We start from the raw sequence: 10002 nt of genomic DNA on the forward strand, positions 1-10002 counted from the left end.
AAACATAATCTACCCCAACTCTTTCAATTTTGTTCAGAGCAAGGAGAGGTTCAGAGAGGTTGCTCATTAAGAGTTGCTTGTTGGTGGTAATCAGATCCCCAATTTCCACTCCCGGGCACTGTTAATTATACCATGATGTCTACTATGTTAACATTATTACAAGGGTCACAATAAAGTGCATTCAATCCAGCAAAAGGATATTAACTCCCCACCATGTACTACTATGGCTTATTCTATGCCAATCAAAGAGCTAGGTGCTGGGTGCATCACAAAGACCCTTCTTTCCTGGAGCTCACAATTGCTGGAGAATAGATTGCAAGAAAAACACTGTTTGCATCATGGTTATGAACATTAGTTGTCACAGTGTACAATGAGATAATTTACACTGGAAATAGATAGCTGCAATGTTGTTCTGCAAACATTTGCACATGTTCGGCGTCTGTGGCATTTCCAGTTTAAGACTTTCTGACTGTATGAGCACATGCTTAGGTCTTGCCATCCTGTTCTCTAGTTCTGAATTTGTGGCCACAAGAATCATAGCAGGAGCATGGGCTACATAGAAGGCATGCTGGAAAGGCAGTCACCAGAAGGATGACTACAAAACGCCAAAACAGGAAGTTACCCAACTGACTAGGAAACTTTGTTTTACATTAATTACTATTTTTTTTTTACTTGCTAAGGAATCACACTGTCAGAGTTTCCTATGAATATTTCTGTATAAAAATTTCTGCTCTGAAAAACATTATCCAAAGGATACAAAAATACTGGTTCAAACGTACAGGCACACACACCCAAATGTCCATCAACTGATGAATGGATAAAGATGTGGTATATATATATATAATGGATAATTACTCAGCCATCAGAAAGAATGAAATCTCGCCATTTGCAACGTCATGGACAGAACTAAAGTGTATTATACTAAGCAAAATAAGTCAGAGAAAGACAAATACCATATGATTTCACTCATGTGTGGAATTTAAGAAACAAAACAGATGGACATAGGGAAAGGGACAGAAAAATAAAATAAGGTAAAAACAGAGAAGAAGGCACACCATAAGAGACTCTTAGCTATAGAGAACACACTGAGGGTTGCTGGAGGGAAGGTGGGTGGGGGGATGGGCTAAATGGGTGATCGGTACTAAGGAAGGCACTTGTTGGGATGAGCATTAAGTGTTATATGTAATTGATGAATCACTAAATTCTACTCCTGAACCAATACTGCACAATATGTTAACGAACTTGAATTTAAATAAAATCTTGGAAAGCTAAAAAAAGAAAAAACATTAATTACAACATGAAATATAAATAAAGAAGCAGATGGGGAAACAGGGAAGAGACTCCCACAATGAGGTCACTGGCAGGTAGACTGTCTGTGGAGAGGCCTCCCCCTGACCTGGGTGAAAAACCCTCTAACCCTCTGCTTCCTTTGCTTTTGAGCTCAAGCTTTTTTGCTGTTGTTTTTCTTTAGCCAGCAGAATGCTGGCTAAATTACAGATTAGGACGCTGGCATTCTAGATTCTTTTAAAGAAAATGTTACCTGTGCCACTGTGTATGGACCAAATTGTCTGAATTCTTCTACAGAGGAATTGAGTCTATACAAATGACTTGATAATTTAGACAAAAGTAATTCCTCAAAGAGAAGTTATTTGTGTATTTAATACATGCCATGCTAGGTATTCTTTCCTCAAGAGGCAAGACCCAGCCCTTGCCCTAAAATGGTTAACAGTTTTGTTGGAAAGATACCATGAGATGGACAACTCCTGGTCAACTATGCTAAGTTTAAGAACAGTTCAGGGGGACCTGGGTGGTTCAGTTGGTTAAGCTCCTGACTCTCAGTTTTGGCTCAGGTCATGACCTCATGGTTCATGGGTTCAAGCCCTGCATTGGGCTCTGTGCTGACAGTGAGGAGCCTGCTTGGGATTCTCTTTCTTCCTCTGTCTCTGCCCCCTCTCCCGCATACTCTCTTTCTCTTTCAAAAATAAATAAATAAATAAACATAAAAAAAAAAAAAAAAGAGCAGTTCATATTGAGCACCACATCATGGCTGTCTGGGATTTCATGTGAAGCCATAGTCAGAATCCCATTCATATGAAGGAGAATTTTCTCATTAAAACTATGTATATCGAACACTACTATGTGCCAGGTACTAATCTAGACAATTAGGACACCCCTGTCAACAAATCAACCTAATTCCCCACTCTTAGGGGAACTTACATTTTAGCAGAGGCTTTGCTAGTGACTTTGATAGACTCCATCAGGGCTCATATCCCATGAAGCTTCACAGTACCCATAATAGGCCAGGTGTCTACAACAAAGTGGGTGAGTCACCCGAACTACGTGGAAGATCCACCTTGAGAAAGTAAAGACCAGGGCAGGAAAGTATGTATGACTTCCTCTTGCAATTTAAAATCTTGCCTTAAGTGTTTCTGTTGAAATTTTCTAAGCCAGAGTAATCATCCATAGACTGAGGGCACTTTCTATGAAACTGCTTGGTAAAGAATGGATCACCCTGGTATTGGCTGTGTGAGAGTCCCTGTAGGAGGGATAGTGGCTGGGTGGGTGGGTGTTCCACTGAGCCTGGGCCTGGGGATCTGGACCCACCTTCTCAGCTCTGCACCTCAGCAGCTTTGCAAAAGACAGTCAGGTTCCCAGACTGTCAGACTCCAATGATCTAAATGCAAACAATTGGTAAACTGAATTGTTACACTGATGTGAGTGAGTATAATACACATATTGATGTCTAGATTATTGAATTTTGAGACTATAGTACGGCAAAGGTAACAAAAAGGGTGAAAATTCAAATATACATTGAGAATAGGCAATGTGGCTGGCTTTTTATGTGGATCTAGTGACTTACTTTTTACACCAATCTTTTAAAAAGACATTATTGGTTTATTTTATAGGTAAAATAGCTGAGACTTACAGGGCTACATGGAGTCCCACAGGCCATGAGATCAAGGTTCATAGGAATAATGGCAATACTTTCATAGCACCTTTGTTAACATACTGACTGTTCCTCACAACACTGTCGGGTGGGTACTCTTTTTAATCTCCATCTTATGAGTACCTACTGAATGCAGAGGTTAAGTAGCTCACCCAAGATCCCAGACTGTTGTTAGTAGAACTGGGATTCAAATTTAAATCTCTAAAATTCATAGGCTCTTAACCATAATTCTAATCTGTCTCTCTGAGTAATTAATTTAATTACTATGAACTAAATATGTGTGTAATTTTTTAAAGAAAATTTTCCGTATAATTAAAAAAATACATTTCAAGCTTTTACGAGTGTTCCACCTTTTCCATACATCATTTTGTTTTTTTATATAATGAAGTCTTAAAAAGAATGGAAATAGACTGTCCCATGTCATAATCACATAAGGAGGAAGATTTTCCAAGCACTGCTAAAAACTCTAACTCCATGAATTCTACAGTTCATAGATCTTTTCTTCCTAGAATTTAATTTCCGTGTTAAATTTAATTTGTCTATCATTGCCTCAAAGCATCAAGAATACGCTGAAACAACACCCAGGAAAAGTAAGGGATGTGGCATGTACAGCCTTGAGCTTGTTAGAGGGAGGGCAAGAACTGTGAGGAAAGAACTCTGGTCCTGTCCTTTCCTTTCTCTGCAGGAGAAATCTTGACATTTAAGAGCCAGGAGCAGTTCCTAGTTCTCAGAACTGTTGGTCTGCTGATGAAAATGAGCATTTTTCATTTTGGACAAGTTATGTTGGAGATTCCTATCACTTCCCCAGTGAGACACCATGTTGAGAGTTGGTTCTTCAAGTCCAGAGCTGCTTGGTGCCAAGGAGAACAAACAAATGGATAGATAAATAAATATCAAAGGCTGATAGCTCAGGGTCAGAGAGCATGAAGAGGCAGAAAGAACTGCGTTTTAATCCTCACTCTGTTAGACCTTCACTTGGTGATCTAAGGTGTTTAATTTCATTGAGCCTCAACTGCTACAATTGTGAAATGGGGATTTATTCAACAGACATGTACTGAATGCCTACAATGTGCCAGATATTGTTGCAGGTACTGGATACAGCCCTGGACAAAACATGCAAAATTGTTACCCTTGTTGAATTTGTATTCTAGTGTAAGTGGGGGGAGCAATGTAGCGAGTCAAGTAATAAACCAATGAAAAAGTGAAATATATAGGATATCAAATGGTTGTAAGTATCAAAGAGAAAAATCAGGGAAGGTGTGATGGACTATCCGCTGAGGGTAGAGTAAGGGAGCCAAGGATGTTGAGGGGTTAGACTTGTAAATAGGATGGTCAAGGAAGCCTTCACTAAGAAGCAAAGATTCTAAGGGAGGAGAAGAAGGGAGCCGTACAGATACCTGAGAGAGGCTATTCCAGCAGATGGAAGAGCTGGTGCAAAAGTTTTGAGGCAGGAACCTGCCTGGCGGGATTAAAATAACAACAATCAGGGTGGCTGAAACAGATTGCATGGACATCAAGAGGGCACGGGGTCAATGGAGGGGTCAAGGTTTCAGACTGCACAACTAGAATAATGGAGCTTTCAGTTACAGAAATGAAAAATCTTGGGAAGGACCATACCTGATTTTGAACTGGTTAAGTCTGAGATTCCCAGTGCTGCCCAGGTGAGATGTCAAGAAGTCAGTTGGGTAGTCAAGTCTGCGGTCAGCAGAGAGGACCAGGCTGGACATATAAATGTGGGAGTTGTCAAGTATTAAAAACATTTCAAGTTAACAGAAGTGGGTCTAAGTAGAGAAGAGAAGAGGTCCAAGTTCTGAGGTCCAAAGCTTGAGGTCTGCCAATGTTTAGTGGTCTCAGAAGAGCCAGCGACAGAGTAAGAGAGGTACAGAAAAGTTAGGAAAGTGTTTTGTCCTGGAAGCCAGGGGAAGAAAGGAAGCTGAGGAGGAAGAGGAGAGTTGCTAGGTCAAATACCATAGGTAAATTAGCACTTTCTTCATAGCATAATGGCATCAAGTTAAATAAAAACAGTATTTGTACAACACAGCATAATGCCCATCACAACAGCTGGCACAAAACAAGAACCTAGTCCATGCTTTATTTCATTAAAAAAAAATCTACTTGGACTTCCCAAAGTAAAATTTAATCCCATTCATAATTTCATGGAGATATTTGATCTGCTAATAGAAAGCATGACTTTATATCTCCAAAGACAGTGAAACTCTTAAAATGGGAGGAAATAAACTATTTCATAGAGGTATTTCATGAAAAGCAATATAGATTCTCTTTTATCCATAAAATTTATACTTTAATAAATCATAAAACTGAGGCAGTAGATTTGATATGCAGAATTTTGCTTCATAAATGAATTTTTTAGGAGTAATTCATTTTATGCGTTAAAGGACAGCTAAAAGGAGGGAGAGATGAAAAGAAAATGGAATAAATAAGACAATCTTCATGCTTACTCTGCACGATACTCTGCCTGGTGCTTTATAAGTGCATCTTCTTCAATTGGCACATTCACCCTGCACACTGAAAATGGCTCATCCCAAACAATGGAAATGGAGTGCCCGAATGTCTCTGCAGTGGTGATACCTGCCAGACATACAAGTGTTTTCTCCAAATGCCAAGCACCATTTATACTAAGGGAGAAGCTGTATTATTTACACTGAAAAGTAAAATGACCGAAGGATGGAGATATGCATTTGTCCCCGGTGGTGTCTTTAGCCAACCAAAATTTTAGAATAATGTGAAGAAGTAAAGGCAGAATCAGAATTTTCTATTTCTTCTGGTCTAAATCCTTCATTTCTTAGTTGAAGACAAGGAAGGCCAATGACTTTCTTCCAGATGACAGGAAATGTTTTGAGAGCAATAGCAGATCTCTGCTTTGGGCTTGTGATGCCCATTCACAACATCTGTGAGCAGGTGAGCCCAGACTATCACAGAATGTACCCACCATGTGTCATCTGCAGACTGGATTTTCTGCGGAGTAGACTGTCAGAAATGGCCTTAAGGCCTTGCCTGTGGAGATGAATACAAAGATTGAACACAGATATTTTGAATAATCCTAGTAACTCATGGATTTAGTTTGCACAGGACACTGAGTTCTTCAAGGCCACCATTACTTAGTGGGGTTTTGTAAGCAGCTGTAAGATTGGATGCTTGTGTCCAATGGTGCTTACTATACTGCCTAGGACAGGAAGAGAGAGTGAACCCTGTTCTTGGGGCCTATACTGTATCACATGATAATTTAAGTACCTACTTTTTAACCCTCTATCCTTCTAAAATGTGGAGAGCGGAGAATATGTCTACAGTTGCCAAGATTGTAATCCTCACCAACTGGTTTATGGTTAGTACACAATAAACATTTGCTGCATGAATGCGTTGTGCTTTATTTCACAGACCTGCCAACCCTCATGTCCATAATAGGCTATAGAGATGCCCACATACACTACTTTTAATGTCACCAATTTAGTGCTCACTTCAACAGCACATATATTAAAATTGGAATGATACAGAGAAGATTTGCATGGCCCCTGTGCAAGGGTGACGCATAAATTAACGTCACCAATTTAGACCAAGAGATAGATGTGACAATTGCTCAGGAAAATGTAGAGCCACGTATTTTGAAATTCAGAATCTTCAAGGGGGGGGGGGATTGTTGAGCCCACTGAACTCCATGCTCTGTGAGAGCAGGAATTGTGTTTATCTCATTCACCGTTTCATCCAAGAGGCTTCATAGTACATGACCTATATTATTATTGTTAATGATTAAATTTTAAACTATCAAGTTATCACAAAAGGTACTTGATGAATAGCAATGATGAAAATGGACTGAATTGGTGTTAAATGCTAGAAGTAAAGGTGCTCACGAGGGTCTTGTGATGTGTTCCACTGGATGAATTTCTCTTCATCATCTTTTTTGGTAACAAATAACTTCTTAGGGCTGAACACTCAGCAAACAACCAAGAAATATTATTCTAAGGTAGATTTTACTCAAAGAAAACAAGAGATGTCAAAAAAAATCTTAAATTAATAGGAAATGGGCTGAGTCAATAGAACAGTTAATGTAAAAAATTGTGCTCAGAATCTGATTACCTAAAAAATTTGTATTTATTGTTATCTTGAACCTCTATGCCAAATGTTTTGAAAATGGTCTTGTGAAACTCTAGCTCTTTCAATAACATCTTGGAATATTCAAATACCAAATCTTTGTTGAATTAAATGGTCTACATAGTGGTTGAGCAAAGGCTAAACTGTTTAGGTCTTTATGTGAAATTAGTATTTTAATTTTCAATTATATCTGTATGGAAATATTCAAAATTAGAGCTAACAGTGGCCTCGCTGAGATGTAACAGGGTCTCTCAATGTTGAAGAAGCAGTAGTATCAATAAAGGTTTTCATCCCCAGGAACCATATATGGGTATACTTTGTTATACCAGTGGTTTTCTTAGAGCTGTGATATCAGTTATGGGTAATAGTCCTGTAAGAACAGAAACAAATGATACACTTTATCGTTCCTTTTTCACTCGTGAATCAGGTTATGTCTGCTATTCAATTGTGTAAAGATAAAACAAATTAGCTTATTAATCTCATAAAGGCAGAGATTCTTAATTGTTATCTGGAACTAAAGAAAGGTCAGTAAAGACCCTCTACTTGGCCAAAATGCCAAACTGAGCTACCCCTCAGGATGGATGCATGTAGTTAAAGGAAGCATATTTATTATTCTGAGTGAATTTGCTTTTGGAACTTTACCACCTTGTAACATGAAGAGGACTAAATGGAGATAATGATGCAAAATAATTGTCACTCTCCCTGGTTCAAATAGACACTTGGAAATCTTATTTCTGGCCCCACTCTCTCTTTTTCTTGCTTTACCTGTAGAGCCCTGAATCATGACTATTCAGCTACATTATGTCTGGGTGTCATGAGTGCTCAGCTCCCTGAAAGGAATGTCTTCAGATGTCTTCAGAAGATACCCTAAGTATGTTCTTCTTACTCTTACTCCTTCTCCCCATGTCTCGTCTTCTTTCTTTACTCTAATTAGTTGAAAGTGGATTAGTTCCAACATGATAATAACTAGGTCACTAGGCAAAAAGTAACAGTTAAAGAAAGAAAGAAAGAAGAAAGAGAAGAGGGAGGGAAGGAAAGAGCAAAGGAAGGGAGGAGTAGGTGAGGGGGAGAAAGGAGGGAAGGAGGGAGGAAGGAAGGAAGGAAGGAAGGAAGGAAGGAAGGAAGGAAGGACCCTATAATGTTATAGGCCATTGCTAACTTGTAATATTATAACTAAGATATCAAAGATGACCCTTTCCTTTTGCACTTTCTAGAACCCCCACCTAGATTAAGAGGATCTTATTTCTATAATCAATATGCTTGTTCTAGGAATAGGAACAAGTAAGACATTTTGCTTCTCCAAAGTGATTCTTGGACAAAAAGTCTTCATAAGCCACCATCCCTAAAAGTAGTGTGGTCAGGTCCTGACTGAAAGTGTCAGGGTGACTTTGACCAGATGAGGCCGAGGCAACCTAATGACCTATTTCTGTCTCCTGTTAATAACCTTTCCTAAGTTCTTAGAAAGCTCTCTTTCCAATAAAAGACTCTGTGTCAAACTTCCCATATTATCTTTAGGTTCCAGTTTGGGTTATTTTTCTGGATTTTGTTTTGGTTATCTATCAGTCTTTAGTGGCAACTCCAGGTTTTGATTTTGGTTTGAGATTTGTTTATCCTCTGGGTCCCACATCTGACCCTCATTGTATTTCTGAACTTAGCGCTGTTAGGTCTTGGTTCCAGATATTTGTCTACTTGCTTTAGTTCCTGATTTCAGTTCTGACCTCTGCCTTTGGGAGGGAAATGTTTGTCTTTCAAATTTTCTTTATTACTCAAAGTCCATTTAATTGTTTTCTTTTCCAAGAAGACTTTCCCAATCCTCTCAAGTAGAATAAACTTCTTTCTTCTTGGCTCCAGTTTTTTGTTTTTTTTTTGTATCTCGAGCATTTCTCCACTTTTACATTAAATGTGAAATTATCTTGAAAGCAAGGATCTCCTTGCAAGTCCATGCTTATGCAATGCCCTAGCCAAAATAGCATCCTCAATTTACTGAATTTAGGTGTTGGCCATTCAACCATTGTGACGCCTTCTAGCGTCACAGTTCGAGTGCTGACTGTGGGTGTCATCCAAAATAGAGCTGTAAGACATAAGGCATACAAGAACAGACATGCTCAACATCAGGATTTGCATGGTCAAGCCCCAAACTTTCATTCCAAGGAAATGAAAAACTGTTCTATGAGATCAGACAAAGGACAGGACTCAAGTTTTGGAATGAATTTCTGAGAAGATTTAAGATCGAGGTACATGCAGTCATGTACCTTGGATACATGGATAGAATGCCCATGGATATGTTTTCTAGTTCCCATAAAACAAAGATGAAGGGATATCAGCTGAAGTTGAGATTAACTGTAGAGAAATCTAAAAGAACTACCACTTTTCACAGTGAGTAATGCACTTAAGTCATTCTTCTAACTTACCACTTCTTTTTTAATTTTTTTTAACGTTTATTTATTTTTGAGACCGAGAGAGGGAGAGCATGAACGGGCGAGGGTCAGAGAGAGGGAGACACAGAATCGGAAACAGGCTCCAGGCTCTGAGCTGTCAGCACAGAGCCCGACGCGGGGCTCGAACTCACGGACCACGAATGACCTGAGCCAACGTCGGCCGCTCAACCGACTGAGCCACCCAGGCGCCCCTAACTTACCACTTCTTAAGTGGTCTATATAAATTCACAACAGGCCTTGCAGTATCCTTCAGTAAACCAGCTGTGGTATGGTAGAAAGAAAACTTGACTTGGAATCAGGCAGTCTGATTTAGGATCTGGCTTTCCATTACCAGATATGTGAGCATAGTAAAGTCACTTAAATGCTCTAATTCTCACTTCCCCTCTGCAAAATGGGATTATAGTAGATCCTACTGGTGCCTATCCCTATCCCCTTTTTCTTTCAGGCCATACACCCTTCCCTCAGCTGGTAGAAGTGCTGGCTGATAATGACTCATAGCTGTCCCCTTGC

At 39.3% G+C, this 10002-nt stretch overlaps 1 non-coding gene across 1 annotated transcript; it reads left to right on the forward strand.

Annotated features, from left to right (window-relative positions):
* The first annotated feature begins 6415 nt into the window (after positions 1 to 6415).
* Positions 6416 to 6517, forward strand: LOC124521396 (U6 spliceosomal RNA). The gene has a single exon (XR_006964493.1). It is a non-coding gene; the product is annotated as a U6 spliceosomal RNA (small nuclear RNA).
* The last annotated feature ends 3485 nt before the right edge of the window (positions 6518 to 10002 follow it).

Source organism: Lynx rufus, unplaced genomic scaffold (assembly GCF_022079265.1).
Source record: "Lynx rufus isolate CCGP_SWC_20201006 ecotype Redwood Valley unplaced genomic scaffold, mLynRuf1.p SCAF_3, whole genome shotgun sequence".
Taxonomy (NCBI): domain Eukaryota; kingdom Metazoa; phylum Chordata; class Mammalia; order Carnivora; family Felidae; genus Lynx; species Lynx rufus.